Here is a 13,633-nt window from a genome sequence, read left to right on the forward strand (position 1 = left end):
ACTAAGCAGCCATGGCAATGAAGTGTTCTTTCCCTTTTCTAGGTTGACTTCATATTCACACACACCTCCCTTTCCGTTTCCCTGTCTAGAGCCGGGATGACAGCTCAGTCACCAGGTTTGGGCATGCAGGCTAAAGCAGCCGAGCGTGAGGAAGAAGATGGCTGGATTGGGTCACATTTGACACACAGATATTATTCTGTTCCACTTTCACATTTAACTGGCCGTTAGCAGGTTGGTCCCACCACACAGACAGAAACATTTGTGCAAATTCCACCTCCTTGAGGTTGCATATCATTTCACAGCCCAAACGTCAGGAAATTAAACAACAGATACAGGGTATTTAGCTTGGTCTAGAGGCTGAGCTCCTCATCGCAGGATGGTTGAAGTAGGGAGTAGAAGGTTTAGGCCTCAATCCTGGCAGGCTCCCACATCCACGTGGTTGGATTCAATGGAGCTCCCAGCAGGATGGTCAGCTGCAGGACTGAGGCCTTGGATTGTATTCAAACTGTTATCCAAACTTCCTGGTGCCTCTGCTAGGGACAGGACAGAACCAAACCCTACCCCACCTTTGCATGTTTCTGCTACTAGCAGACAGGCCACCACAAACTGAGGAATTCAAGGTCACAGCGAGACAAAGACACCAGCTCAACAATTCTGGACACATTCGGAAGCTGGGTAAATAAAACAGACTAGAGTGACCAAAATAGCTCAGCTGAGGAACTGCAGGAGTTAAGACAGCAGGGAGCTTCCAGGAACTACAGATGGACTTAATCGCTACAAGCTGCTCGCTAGCCCGACAGCACTATTGCAAGAGGATTCAGAACACTTCACTGTTCCCCACCTTGTCACAGCACAAGGGCCACCTGGATGGTCACAGAGCAGCAGCAGGCCAGAGAGAAACAACGGCCCCAGGATGTAGCAAGACATCATCCCTTGCAATGGAGCAGCAGCTGGTGATGCAGGGAGGTCTAGGAGAACCCCACCCCCATTCTACTCCACAGGCATCTAGAAGACAGCAAACTCAAAGGCTAGCAGCCCTTGGCCAAAACAAACAAAACGATAATTACAAAGGGGTGAACAGCCAGGAGAGCTTTATGGCAGGAAAAGCCCAAGTCACTCAGCCCCTGAGAACTGCAAAGCCTCAAATCAAAGCGAGAGCGAGCGTGTGCGTGCACACACACACTCACTCCTAGGGAATGGAAAATAAACTGCAACTCCTGCAGAAAGTATGTGTAGCTGGGATGCAGAGTCAGCAAGACTGCAATGATCAGTCCTCTCTGGGTAAAAACGTGTCACTAAATCCACTCGAGCCACAAACACCTTCCAACACTACCTTTGTACCTCAGGGCCCAGCATCTTCCACCTAATCTCAGGGCTCCTGTGCCCTACAGGAACATTGTTCTGCAAAGGGACAGAGCATGGCTGAACAAGGAGAGCTCAACAGTTGCAGCTTGAGCAGGAACAAACTGTCCCTTTGGAGAAGTTGAGAGTTTTTCCAATCAGAACAATAAGAATCTGGGAAGATTTGGCCCTACGGAGAAAGAACCTCCCTCCCTGCTAGCCAAGAGCTCAGATACCACAGAGAGAGACCCCTGAGAAAGTCAGCGAGAGAGAAGAACAAGATGCCAGGTTTGAGAGCGTGATGGTTAGAACCTAGCAACTGGTCTCTACTAGCACCCTCAACTGGTGTTGGTGCAAGGGAGGAAGATTTGGGACCTAGCTCTTCCTCACCTTGCAACACTGTCATTTACAGTAAGTGCAAAGTGGGTGCAAACCCCCACCATTCTAGAGTGGCAGCACCTCACACCCTGCAGATTGGGTGTGAATAACTGGGGCAATGGAGAATCAGGCCCTTTAAGGTGGAATTCACTGCAGATGCGGTCTATGGAACTGATTCTCCACTGCCTTGCACACTGTCGCCATTTACATACATGCACAGTCGGCACAAAACACTACCCACTTTGCACTGGTCCATGTCCCAACACAAGGTGCAGAGCAATGGAGAATCAGACACTGTATGTAGGTAGCTGGAAAGGCACCATATCTCAGAAACGCCTTGGGCAAGAAGCCTCTTAATTACTGTGACTCTTGGTGGATGGAATGGGAGGTGACCTATATCTTGTAGAAGGGCTGGTTACAAATACACCACAGATGGAATCTGGCTGTGAATTAGCAGGAGTGTGAAAGGCAGCCCATGTAAGCACCACTAAAATAGGCAGCACAAATAAAGGTCTTCTACAGATAAGGAGAAAATACGATTTTTTACCTTAAAAATTGTGATGGGGGTCTCATGGGGCACCCCTGTAGAAACATACTGTCCAGTAGTTAGACAGATGGGACAGAGAATAAAATGTCTACTGTCATCTATTCATATTTTCAGCATCAGCGTTTGGAGCCACGTATCACATTCAGAAGCAGGTGGGAAGTGATCAGGGAGACTTGACTGGCCTGGAAGCAGCACCCAGCAGAGACGGGGGGCTGTTTTGACAAAGGTCACCTCCTAGTAAACTCCTATTGACTTAGGGGAATTTTGAGCAGTCTTACTCTGAGGAGACAAAAGGCTGAATGAAGGGCAGCGTGTGGGTAGTCTGTCTTGCCGGCACGGGTGAGAGAGAGAGAAGGCAACACACCGAAAATTATGAAGACCTTTGGATGTCATTAGAATCAGATTAGCCATTTGGCCCAGACAGAATAAATGATACTGTGAAATAGATTTGGAATCAATGTTAATTATTAATATATTAAGCCATTGCCTCTAGACACATGACAATACATATCATAGCAGAGAACTGTTAAATGCAAACACTGGGCCCAGGCCAATGCAGGAGGACAGCACTGGTTTTCCCAGGCTCTGCTGACATGGGGAAGCTGTTCCAGTTTAACTAAAGGTATGATTTTAAACCAATATAGTTAAAGCAGCACAAATCCCTGTGTGGACACTTATTTTTGTTTCAGAGCACACTGATCTGGTTCAGCTTAAACCAATTCCTGACTGATTTCAGATCAACAGAAATAAGAGTGTCCACACAGGAGTTTGCACCAATTTAAAACCATACCTTCAGTTCAACTGGTCTGTGTGTGTAGACGGGGCTTCAGAAATGCTGCTGCTAATAAAAAGTAAGACAGGTCATGGTGTTTCAGAAGGGGAGGAAAAAGGAGGGACACACACAATCTGGTGAGGAAGCTGGGAAGATATATGGCCCATCTATTCCACCAGGAACAAGCTCAGGGCCCAGTTCTGCCAGCTTTACCTCATGCTGGCTCCACAAGCCACCCCACTGAAATGAACATGACCACTCATGAAGTAAGGTGCTGAACAAGGGGGCAGGTTAGGCCCAAAATGAAAGAGTTGATTAGCCAGGTGCTATCAAGTTGCAGAGTGTGTACATTAGCAATACACTGCTTCTCAGGTGTTTACAAAGTTGTTCAGTAAGGCCGTTCCCTGACAAGTCCAGACAAGTGACATTCCCATAGTCATGGGGCCCTTAAAACCGTACAGTTACAACTCTGCAGCACCTGTGAGCAGTAGCCAAACTCTACTTGGAAGTGACTATTATAAGGATGCAAATTATTTTATGAATCTCAGTCTTTAGTCAAGGCCCTTAAACCGCAGAGTTAGTATAAAGTGTAAAGAAATCGACTTTACTAACAGAGATAAAGGGCAGCCGTATCACGGTACTAACAGGCAATAATAGATTAACAAAACTCGAGCACCAGGCACTTCTGGGCTGCAGAACCTCTTCCTCTGCAGTGTTATATGAAAGGCTGGTCAAAAATGCTGCCGTCTCTCATGGTTTTGCTCTCTCTCAATTAACCCGAGCTTGATCAAGAATACTCAGATGCTCAGCTCCTTCTGCACAGGAAAAGGTGACAGTGACCAACCTTAGACTGCACTTTGAGATACAAAAATCAGTGGGCAGATGAGATAATGATCACGCTGAGCTTTAAGTTCTAGAATGTACTCTTTTTTAGCATGCTATAGGGAAGCAATCATCATGCAAACCCCTTACTCTGGTTACAGTGATCCATTTGGAAATGCTGCAGGACAGAGGTTGCACGTATCCACCTGTCTCCTTAGAACCATCCACAGTTTCTCTTTCCCATAAACTCAAAATAAGAATAGCATCTGCAGTTTCACTAGGTGGGGGTTTTCCCATGTTAGCTCTAGAAATCCAGCCAGAATCAGGAAGAGTTTTCCCAACAGAGTTTAGTCTTGTTATGGTTCAGAGTAGCAGCCGTGTTAATCTGTATTTGCAAAAAGAAAAAGGAGTACTTGTGGCACCTTAGAGACTAACAAATTTATTTGAGCCTAAGCTTTCGTGAGCTACAGCTCACTTCATCGGACTGATGAAGTGAGCTGTAGCTCACGAAAGCTTAGGCTCAAATAAATTTGTTAGTCTCTAAGGTGCCACAAGTACTCCTTTTTCTTTAGTCTTGTTATAATACTCAGCACTTATGTAGCACCTGACACCTTCAAAGCACTGTACAACTTAGTCAACTGGCTGTACAGTTAGATGCATTCTGGGAAGTTTACACCTTCATATTTCACATTCGACGTTGTTCACTGCTGGAGAGAGAACACTAGACTGAACATACCATTGACCTGTTCTACTGTAGCATTTCCTACCACATGCATATTTGCATAGAAATACTGTTACCCACCATGAGTTTACAGCCCTGAAACAGGTTTAGGACACGTTAATGAGGGAATCAGAGCAGCAGCCGTGTTAGTCTGTATCCGCAAAAAGAACAGGAGTACTTGTGGCACCTTAGAGACTAACACATTTATTAGAGCATAAGCTTTCGTGGGCTACAGCCCACTTCATCGGATGCATCAAACGGAACATATAGTAAGATAGAGCATAAGCTTTCATAGGCTACAACCCACTTCATCGGATGCATTGAATGGAACATATAGTAAGATATATACTACTTACTATATGTTCCATTTGATGCATCCAGTGAAGTGGGCTGTAGCCCACGAAAGCTTATGCGCTAATAAATTTGTTAGTCTCTAAGGTGCCACACATGTTTTTTTTAAATGAGGGAAGAATCACAGGATAAGGCTAGCAGAGTCAACGATGATTTGAAGGCGTCTTAATTCATGGCCAGAACGTTTGCCTGAAACTCAGTAACCAATTACTTCTGTTCATCAATTATTAGAACAAAGAGCTGACAATCACTGGAGCAACCACACAAGCTGGAACAGATGATATATATTTATAATTTTCTGTATCCTACAACAGTGGAAGACAGTACCGTCTGAGACACAAAGAACTGACTGCAAAAAGGGGGAAAAAAAAAACAAAAAAAAACAAAAAAAACTCAGTTGTGCTTATGCTTTACAACTAGTTAACATAATTTAGAACTGCTAATGACTCCCTGAAGGCCTAGCAATCCGAAGAGCATGTCCCATTATAACTTTAGATTACATACATTATAAATTATGAACAGGATAATGATACTGAACACATGAAGTCACAGTTTATGGGAGAAGTTTCAATCTGATTTCTGAAAGCCAGTCTGAAATCTAACACTGATTTATAGAATTTCCCAAGCCTAGCAGTGGAATTAGGCCCTTAGGATCTCATTATTGGTTCCAATTTATGTCAACACAACACAGAATGAAGTTCTCTTGCTTTCTGGGATTCTTTCCTTCTATTGCCTTTTCAACACAGTTAGATGAGCAAAATATTCATAAATTCACCTCCTTCCAAAAAAAAAAAAAAAAAAAAAACACAAAACCAAACCAAAACCAAACAAACAAAAAAAAAACACACCAAAACCCCCCCAAAACAACGCAACCCTGGCCTGGTTCAGCTAATGTGATGACACCAGTAAAGAAGTTACTGGAAAAGATTTCCAGCACAAGGCAACCAACCTCTCTGTTTTCCACCCAGGATACAGGAAGAGTATGGCACCGCTCCCTGAATAAAACAGCCTCACCAGGAGTTATAAAATGGAAAGGGAATCATTCAAATCACATTCAAACCCAATTATAGTTACTGTCAACTCAATGATCTGTGATGCTGCGAGGGGGCAGAGTTCCCAAGAACTGAATCCCAAAATCTCAGTTATCAAAGAGAGGGATGCTTTTCCCTAGTTTTGTCCTGAGATGCAATGTTACAGGGGTTTCTTCACTTTTTCATCCCGCTTCAGCAGCGCTGAACAGCAGCATTATCAATGCAACTCTTAGAGCAAAAAGCATATTAAGAAAAAATAAATCTTCAGACCCAGTGTTCCTAAAATGATAGTGCAAAGTAGCCATTAGATAGATTAGGATGTGTCTACATGTACATTAGAGAGACAAGGTGGGGGAGGGAATATATTTTATTGCACCAACTTTTGTTAGTGAAAGACAAGCTTTTGAGTTTACTCAGAGCTCTTCTTCAAAAGCTCAAGAGCTTGTCTCTCTCACCAACAGAAGTTGGTCCAATAAAATATATTACCTCCCGCACCTTGTCTCTCTAATATCCTGGGACCAACATGGCTACAACAAAACCACATACATGTGGATATACAGGAAAATTACTCCAAATTAATTAAGGGTGTGAATTTGAAGTGAATTAGTTAAACCACATTAAATCCCTGTGGGAATACCATGATTCAGAATTAAAGCGGCCTTCACTTCCTAAGTGAATTAAACTAAACCAAATTAAAACACCATCCACACAGGGATTCAATTCAGTATAGCTAATCCACCTCAAATTCACACCGTTAGTTAATTTGGATTAATTTTCTGGATGCCCCCATATAAACAAGCCCTTAGATGGTCCAGTATGACACAGCTAGGTCAGTCTAGGGCACAGTGCAGGAGATAACACTGCAAGGGACCATAGAGTTTAGTGATTTGTAAATGGAAGAGTCATATGCTGTGCAATAAATGGGTATTCTGCTGGCACCAGACACTGAGAGCCTTTGCACTTGGTATCCTTGAAAATAATGGGAACCAAGATACTGGATCAACTCCAAGGAAACAGCATCACTGTCAACATAGATCTACCTTTCTAACTGTTTGTACTGAGCTTGTCACCTCGATACCTGGATCTACAGCATAGCCAATGCTTTTCTTACAGACAACAGAGACAGTTTCCCTCTCTCAGGAGTTTAAATGTGAGATGACACAGGACTACTTTAGCTCCACTGCTGTCTTGGGCCACCAAATTATATCCACTCTTCCACAAAGCGTCAACAGTTCCCAAGGCACCACCTAGTACACAGTTATTAAAACATGCTACGCTATGATGGATGATCGTTTATACCTTTTATGACATTACCACATCTGCAAACTCCACTTCCTTTTACCTATGCTCACTAAAGAGAGCTCACAAAATTCTCCCCATTAACTCGTAGAATGCTGACAGTTTCCAGAGGAAGGGCAGGTGAACAGATGTAAATATTGTGTGGAATAGGTTCAGCAATAAAACTCATGTTAATTGCAAACATTTCTTTTTATTAAACAATTAACCGGCTCCAAGGAAGGCCTGACAGTAGTGAGGTTAAACTATGTCATTACAGCATCATTCTGTTCCTAAAAGAATTGTCAGAGGCAACTTGGTCTAGTGAAACTAACCAGGAGACTGGGATTCTGGACCCATGATCTCATCCTGCCTTTCCCACTGACCACATATTAGTCACTTAGGCCCAAAATTTTGGGTGCCAACAATCAGACACACAAAAGTCAGTGGACACCATTGAAAATGTGGGCCTTAACCTCTCTGCTTCATTTTTCCCACCTGTAAATATTCTGCGTTCGGAAGGTTAGAGTGCAGCAGAAACACAACCAATTGTTATTGATTATGAATCATGAAACTGCAGAGGTCTTTCACTATGGATTCAGGCTATAGGTCCAGGAGCTGCTAAGAAAAGGTTCTTGCAATATTCCAAGACTGACAAACCAACCCCATCCTGACTTTTCCCTTTTGGGACAGAACCCCATGGGAATGCTGACGGCTTCCTATGTATACAAGATAGCAACATACTGAAAGGAGACCAAGACACATACTGCCTTTAACTCCCATTAGTGCTAATGGCAGTCAGGCACTTGCAATTCTTTCTATGGGACAGACCCAAAGTCCTCTGAAGTCATGGAAAGACTAGTTCGTACACATGAGCCCTCTTTCAGACCCAAGGCAGGAATACAGTGTGCAGAATAAGGATCAGAATAGACCACATGGCTGACTTAAAACCTTCACAAGGATCTTACATGGTCTTCTCTGACCATGCATGAACATACATCTTAAGACGCTAAACCAAAAACCCCTCTTGAATTCCAGTTCATAACCAGGCACCGTTCCCTATGGAAACCCCGGGCAGCATACGGAGCCCATTGCAAGCTCCCTGAAGGATGCCAGGGCATAAAAAGCCCTTTGTGGGCTTCAATGGGCCACGTGCACAGCGACAAACTCTTCTGAGAATCAGCTCAAACTGCAGAGAGCATCGAAGAGGCAGGACTTTGTCTGGGAGCAGAGGCACCGCGGGGGCTCCACAGAAATACCCCCAGTGGGAGCCCTTGGCACACAGAGTTATTCCAGCCGCTTTCCAGCTTGAGCCAGGCGTTGCTAAATGAAAACACCGGGGGAGGCTGCTCGGTGCTCAGCGCTCAGGGAACCCAGGCGGCTCCGCGATGCCCCGCGGACACAAAGGCCTTTTCCCCCGCGGCCCGGGGCGCGCAGAGGCACCTCCTGGGGCAGGCTCCGGACAGGCAGCGCCGTGCGCCCCGGGGATGTTCCGTCCCCAGGAGCTGCAGCCAGGCGCTGAGCTCCGACCCCCCCAGCACCCAGACCCCGCCCCCAGGGGCGCTCGGCCCATTGCACCCCCCTTCCCGGGGTGCCCCCAAACTCTCACCCCTCCCGGCAGCCCCGCGTCGCCTCCACCCACCCCCCGGCTCGGGCACCCTCCCCGGGGGACGCTTCTGCACCCTCCGGGGCGCCCCCACTCACCCAGCGGCGTCTGCGGGCGGCGTCCGGGGCTGGGGCTGCGCCCCCGGGGCATGGCCAGCGGGCGCTGCGGGCTCCGCGCTGCTCCGGCGCTTCTATCGCACCGGGCGCTGGGGGCGGGTGGCTCCGGCGCCTCGTTTTTTCCGGGTTAATTTACGTTTCGCGTTAGCAGCAAACCCAGCCCCGGATGTGAGTGCAGGGGCCGGGAGCCGGCTGGGGGCGCTCAGGGTGCGGGAGCGCTGCGAGCCCCGGGAGCCGGGGGCAGCGGGGACCGGCGGATGGGGCTGGGGAGGGTGCTACAGACCTGCCCCCGCTCTGTGGGGCAGACCCAGAGGCCCTAGCCGAGCCCGCTGCCTGCAGCAGAGCGCGTCGCCAGCCGGGGGCGGGGGGATTTTACAAATACATTCTCACCCCTGGGCAAAAAAGTGTAGATTTGCACCAACTTTTTTGTCATGCTTGTCCCGCGCCTTCCGGCCCGGGTGCAGGCAGTGGCGTCGCCCTGGCTTTTCCCTGCATGCCCCAGACCACACACATATCCCTAACCAGGATCAGCACCTAAGGCTTTCATTCGGCAGCCGTGACTTTTGGGGGTGTCCCAGGCTTCAGTGTAAATGAGCCTGGCTCCGCGAAGGAAGGTCAGGCTGTTGACATAAAAATCTCAGGACTGCTAAACCCCATGAACCACTTTTGTTTGGGGGTTGCTGTGTTTTGTTTTCCAAAACACTTTTCACCAATTCTTACAGCTGTGTGCTGCTCATGTCATGAAAGATGTTATTGTGATGCATAAACAGAAGGGGGCAGATTTAAAAGTTGCTATGGGAATCTCAACTCATCAGCTTCCTGACTTGTGCATGATTCAAATCTCAACCTTAATGATGCAGTTACATTTTGATACATAATTCAGGCACCAGTCCTTAGAAAACATTAAGGTACATGAATAGTCCAATCCAGGGAATGCACATAAAGTTAATCAAGTGCTTACACCTTGCACAATCATGGCCTAAGGTTCCACCTGACTTTCCTTTAAAAGCCACTGAGATATATATATCAACCCGCCGCAGAATTTGCAGGTTGCATCCGCAGATGAAAAATAATTCTATAACAAATCATTGAATCATACAAGGGGTTCTTGAATCAGGACCCTCCAAAAATTATATGGTACTGTGATATTGGCTGGCTGCTTGAAAGGCAAACAAAAAAAAACACCCCAAAAACCTGTCTAGCATATTACGTCAGCAAACCGCCTGTGATGTTATGGGGCCAGTATTTCCCTAGTGTGGAATTGAGGCCCATAAAGTTTTACTTGGTGACAAAATGCAACTAAAAGGCAAAAATGACTGGGATTATTTATAAGATTGCTCCATGTTGTTGTTCATGAAAATGGGGCTGGAAGAGTTAACAATGTCAATATACCTGGTTGGGTAGCAGTGAAATGCTACCTAACATCACTTTTAATACACCCCTCTACTGTCATTCATGTGTACTTAATTAAAATGTTGCAAAAATGCAGTTTAGAGTGGACATACCTGTGAAAGCAGTTTGAGTCTCTGTGTTCCTTTATCCATGAAGTAATGGGCCCATTCCTATCTTCATGAATCTCACTGAACAAAGCATTCTTCCCACCCCACCCCCAGAAAGCTTTCCCTGTTGTTTGTAAACAACAATACATGGCGATACATCATGTATAAGGCTAGAACAGTTATTGAGCCAATGCCTAATTTGCCCTAGACACTTCCTCCACTACGGCAAATAACCTTTCTTTATGCAATTGAATAGATCGGTTCCTCATGCAGAGGGCTCCTGGTTCTGTAACGGCCAGACTGAACTTGCACAGAAACTGTGTGATAAAAATGTTTTCTTTCTTAGTGGAGCAGTTTTGCAGAGACCCAAGTCAGAAATTCCGATGAGATTTTGAGTATTTTTCCAAGCAACGTAAGTAATAATCTCCAACTCCCCACATCTGACTTTTTTAGAGAATGGACAGTAGTTTTGAAAACCTATTATGCACTATCTGGAGCACATTAGATGAAATCTTGTTATTACTTAAAATATTTGCTTCGCCCCTAGGCATTTCCTGTAGTCTGGATCATTTTTAGAAAAAGTTTTTTCCCTTCCATGCTGAAGACATCACCCAACTGCTCTTACGGCAGGCAACGGTGTGTGTTCATTGTTGTCTGACCATATTTGGCCTTGCACTTCCTGAGAGGCAGATAAGAACCACATTGGCTGCAATCAAGAGTAGGCACTGACCCATTGCAGAATACTGCAGAGCGAGGCACGGGCCCTGTTCAGCAGAGCATTAAAGCATGTGCATAAGTCCATCCCTACTCAGCACCAAGCACGTGCTTAAAGTTAAGCCTGTGCTTGTGTTGAATAGGGATGAATTGGGTATCAAATTCCTGCAGAAACATATGCCCTATTCAAGCTCTTGAAAAAGAAAACTCTTTTTGCAGAGACTCAAGATAAACCCCCTTTATCTCTGGCTGGGTGAAATACACCGCCAGGGAGAGGAACAGCACGTGCCTAAATGCCACTTAAGACTTCCACCTCCGCACAAGGTTGCACCCAGGGAGCCCAGCCGTGGGTGAAGGAGCTATTGTTTTCATAGCCTCCTTTCAAACCACACATTAAATGAGATTATATGGAACATGCAACTCCTCGGCAGTTTCACAGTCCCAGCCACGGATACTGGCTTTTGCCTACTGGCCATGGCAAAGCCTTCAAGCCGTGAGTTCCTCTCGATGCCCCTTCCAGCGGCGTGAGCTTTTCCTTCCTGGTTTATCATCTCGACAGTTCCATCCTGTCACAATTATTTTGCTGTTGAGATAGAGCCCTGCAACAGATCCAAATGTCTTACGGAAACTGTAACCCAGAATGTGTTATTAAATCCGGAGAGAACCGCTGCGCTCCCTCCCCAGCTCTCCCTCTCAACCACCCCCGAGAGCTGCTTGCAGGAGCGCGGGATCCTAGATACCAGTTCTATGTACTTCAGCGCTGTTACACCAGACCTGGATCTGGGCAGAAGGATCTTGTTTGGCTGCGTGCAGTTAGAATGGGGTGGGCGTCTGAGATGAGGGGCAGTGATCAGGAATTAATCACGCCACAGCAAATCATTCAAAGAACTGTATTTTTTTCTCCTTGCTTCCCCTTCCCCCAGCTGGCTGATTCGTGTCTGCCTCTGGACATCTTCTCTGCCAGTGACAGTCAGAACGAACCACCCCTCGCCTACTTCCTCCCTCAGGAAAACTCAGAATCGCCATCAGGGCTTGCTATTACAGTACCCACACAGAAGACAGCCCTTGCTTGTCCCAAGAAGCAGTGCGAACTCACAGATAGAGAACATGCACCGACTGGATGTACATTGGTGGACAGATTCACTACCTGGGATAGTCTAAATACGCCAGTCAGGTCCCATAGCCTTTTCCTCACTGCAGGTTTCCTTAAATAACAGACGCCGCAAAAGTCTCCAGGTAAGTAAAACAGCACATTTAGCCTCAGAGACTTAGCCCACTTTCTCCAAACTGGGGAGGGCACTTCCCTGCCCAATAGGAAACCTGTCCCAGCCATTATAGGACACCCCACCTTCCATGTCCTAGCTACATCCCCCACTATTGCCTCTATTTATAGCAGGCATCACTGCCAACCTGGAGTCACATGACCCCTCTGTCATGTGCTCCCTGAACTCAGTCCCCTTGGTCTCAGTAGCCCACGCCTTAGGACAGGAGACCTGTGCACTGTTACCCAGGCGTCAAGGGGTCTGGGTCTCTATTGCCATGCACCTTGTGGGTCATTTATAACAAGCGCAAAGTGGATATAAAAGTCTACCAGGGTGACTGGGTAGCCTTTTACATTCCCAGTGCACTGGGGTACACGACTGTGCAAGGTACAGGGCAGTGGAGAATCAGGCCCAAGGTTTATAGGGGAAACTATTACATCACGGGTTGTAAAAGGGGATAAATGCCCAAAGCCATGCTGCCTAGTGAAGGGTGCTTATTCAACCCAAGCAGGTGACAGGTTTAGAGGCACTTCATGATACCCTTTAAAATGTCTTTTTAGGTGGGTGAAAGGTGCTGCAGCTTCCGTTACCCTCTGCTTCGGTGGCTCCTTTTTAGCTCACAAGGTCATGCTTCCTAGTCAACTAGTCACCAAGCTGTGATTGGATGCATGGTGGTGAACACAGATTTTATCATTTCTGTCGCTTAGTTGCAATCATAAATATGTGTTCATAATGCAGCGGCAGTATGCAAACTTTCTGTGTAGGAAAAGAATTGGGTAAACTAGTCTCAGTAAACAATTTATCTGGTGAATGGAACCTCTTTTTCTTTAAGTGAATTATCCATGGCTGGATTTGGCTTTTTCACAGCTATTTTTCTTGTTTTGAATGATCTAATTGCTAGTTTATGTTAATGTATTTCAGCCTGTGGGCTGCTTGCAAGCTATTTGCCATTCTGTATAATTGTTCACCTAAGTTACATAGGGCCAGATTTTCAAAAGCTCAGCTCTCATTAAGGCACCAAATTAAGTGGCTAGCTTTTCAGAAGGGTTGGGTCCTAAGGCCTTTTAAAAACCTAATTCTGGGTGCTAAGCACTTGAAAATGTGTCCCATGCTGTTGTTACTGCTTTTTGACTGGCTGTCTCCCAAGTTCTCTGGGAGATTCCAAGCGAGTTGCCTGAATATATCTGACATGAATACT

At 46.1% G+C, this 13,633-nt stretch overlaps 1 protein-coding gene across 2 annotated transcripts in view; it reads right to left on the reverse strand.

Annotated features, from left to right (window-relative positions):
- The window catches only part of PLEKHA2 (pleckstrin homology domain containing A2), a 53,120-nt gene extending 43,932 nt beyond the window's left edge, over positions 1-9,188 (reverse strand). Inside the window, exon 1 of one of the 2 annotated variants that reach the window (XM_038385005.2) lies at positions 8,943-9,188. The gene's annotated coding sequence lies outside the window, so the exon portion shown is untranslated. The remainder of the gene's footprint in view (positions 1-8,942) is intronic. The other variant, XM_043503127.1, reaches the window with a different exon arrangement.
- Between the last annotated feature and the right edge of the window lie 4,445 nt (positions 9,189-13,633).

This window comes from Dermochelys coriacea, chromosome 26, assembly GCF_009764565.3.
Source record: "Dermochelys coriacea isolate rDerCor1 chromosome 26, rDerCor1.pri.v4, whole genome shotgun sequence".
Classification (NCBI taxonomy): Eukaryota; Metazoa; Chordata; order Testudines; family Dermochelyidae; genus Dermochelys; species Dermochelys coriacea.